The sequence below is a fragment of the Balaenoptera musculus genome, chromosome 4, assembly GCF_009873245.2.
Source record: "Balaenoptera musculus isolate JJ_BM4_2016_0621 chromosome 4, mBalMus1.pri.v3, whole genome shotgun sequence".
Lineage (NCBI taxonomy): Eukaryota > Metazoa > Chordata > Mammalia > Artiodactyla > Balaenopteridae > Balaenoptera > Balaenoptera musculus.
Window position 1 is genome coordinate 90,790,128 of NC_045788.1, and position 2,206 is coordinate 90,792,333.

A 2,206-nucleotide genomic window follows, 5' to 3' on the forward strand; every position below is an offset into this window, starting at 1 on the left:
TTCTTGCCTCCTTTATCAAAAATAAGGTGACCATATGTGCGTGGGTTTATCTCTGGGCTTTCTATTCTGTTCCATTGATCTCCCACGTTCCCTTAAATAGAAAAAGGTGCTAAATGTCTCTTCATAGCCTATTTGGCCATAGTTGTCCCACCTACAGTTTTAAAAATAGACTGAACTTGATCTTCTGAAATCCTTCCTTGAACCACAGCTCATTCTGTTAAGGAGGTCCTGGGAGAGAGATCCTATTGGTATTGTTGATAGTGCCTGAAAGGTGAGGATGGTAACTGGGATGAAGGCAGCTGGGGGGGGTCTTCAGCAAACGGAGGACTGTTGGGAAACTGGGCAGAGGCAAATCTGGTCAACAAGATACCAGCTCCTTCGATGAGAGCTAGCAGAATGCCACCCATCGCGGCTGACCCAACCATGGCCACTGGTCCATTTCTTGCTGCCAGGATGGCTCCTGTTAAGGCACCACTCGTGATGCAGTTCCAGGGGTCTTCTTTCCCTCTGACTTGAACCATACTGCAGTCAATCATGGAAAACAGACCTCCCCAAACTGCAAAGCTACCTCCCAACTGCAGAGCCCTGGTTCTAATAGCTGTCAGATTCCCTCGTAGTCTGTGGTTTACTCCCACCCGAGAATTGCGAAAACCTTTGCTTGAAAGATCCCACCACCTATGGCTCCCATCGTAAAGACCCCACCACAGTGGTCCACATTGCGCCAGGGGCAAGGCTCGTGCCGTGTACTCCTCCATCTTGACTCTGCTGCTCCTGAATCTCTTTTTAATGATTACGTAAGTTGCCAATACATATGAATTTTCAACATTTCTGCCTGTGCAATTCTTATCAGATCTGAGTACATGCAACCTATTGAAGATTTGGTAGAAACCTGAAGATAGGTAGCGAGCAATGATGATGCCTGTTTTTCAAAAGGAAGCTGAAACTTATTTCCTTTTTGAGTCAAGAATTAACTTATCAGTGTTTCATTGTACAAAATTCATAGTATATTGGAACATGCTTTTTGCTGCCTTAATGGTGTAACCCAAATTGTCTGCTCCTGTTTAATTGTTCTACTTAAATTGTATTGAATGCCAATATCTAAGAAAACTGTCAGCATAAATGGTTCCAGAATTTCATTGGGTTACTGAGAAGTGGATCCTCTCTGCAAGTATACTATGTTATACTATAGAGTATACTATATATGTAGTTTTCATGTATAGTATCTATATGTAGTTGTACTATGAAGTTATCTATATCTATATAGTAATGCAGTATTCTATCTATTAATGTCTAGTATTTGAGAACATTTACAATATTAATGGAACTTAATCTAAGAGACGTTCAACTTACTTTTTTTTCTTTTTACATTTCAATACTGGATATTAATAAGAAAGATAGAATAATTATGATCAATATTATTATGTCAAAAATAATAAATGCTTGATGTTAGTCTACATACAATTCAATTTTTGGTGTGAAGTTCCTTGGTTGTAAGAAGGAATATTTAGTTTACTTCACTAATAGAAATATCTTCTAATGCTAGCTGGCCTCTTGGTATTTCTTCTGCTGTTGATTTTTAGCATCGTTATCTGTGATTACATGAATGGAGTTGAGTGGGGAGGTACTCATCATGTTTATTCCAAATAAGACTATGTAACGGATTGCTATAGTAATAATGAGGTAGATAGGCGATGCAACTGCCTGATATTTTTGAGGCCAATAGGTTGAGCCTAAGGCGTTCAACCAAGATTCAGGAATAAAAGGCCACATGAGATATAGTGTGCACCAAAATTGGGAGCTTAACGGCAAAGAAAGCCATAGATCGCTCTTTCTGGAAATGGCAAGGGTGACTTTTCCACCATTTTTTCTGTGGCTGTAGACAATCTGGGGCCCGTCTTGCTGACAGCTCGGCCTCCTGAGTGCCGAGTGCCCTGCACGAGGAGAAATTGAGGGAAAGGCCAGGTAGCTAGGGCACCACCCGCCGGGGTGCAGGTGCACCGCCTCCGTACCGGGCTGGAGGGTGCAAGCTGTAGAGTAGGTTTCCTTCCCGTCTCACGTCCCATGGACTCCGCCTAGAAAGTTTGAAACTGTTTCCTGGTAAGTGGTCGTGTGGAAATTAGTATGTAAGAAGCTCACAGGGTTCGACAAATAGTTGACAGGAACTGTATTTTAAATAGCGTAAAGGCCTCTTTTAATTTTAGTATTT

The 2,206-nt window shown here is 41.6% G+C and overlaps 2 pseudogenes; both read right to left on the reverse strand.

Moving 5' to 3' along the window:
- Positions 1-242: 242 nt before the first annotated feature.
- Positions 243-862, reverse strand: LOC118894026 (annotated as a pseudogene).
- A 600-nt stretch (positions 863-1,462) lies between these two features.
- LOC118895008 lies at positions 1,463-1,862 on the reverse strand (annotated as a pseudogene).
- Between the last annotated feature and the right edge of the window lie 344 nt (positions 1,863-2,206).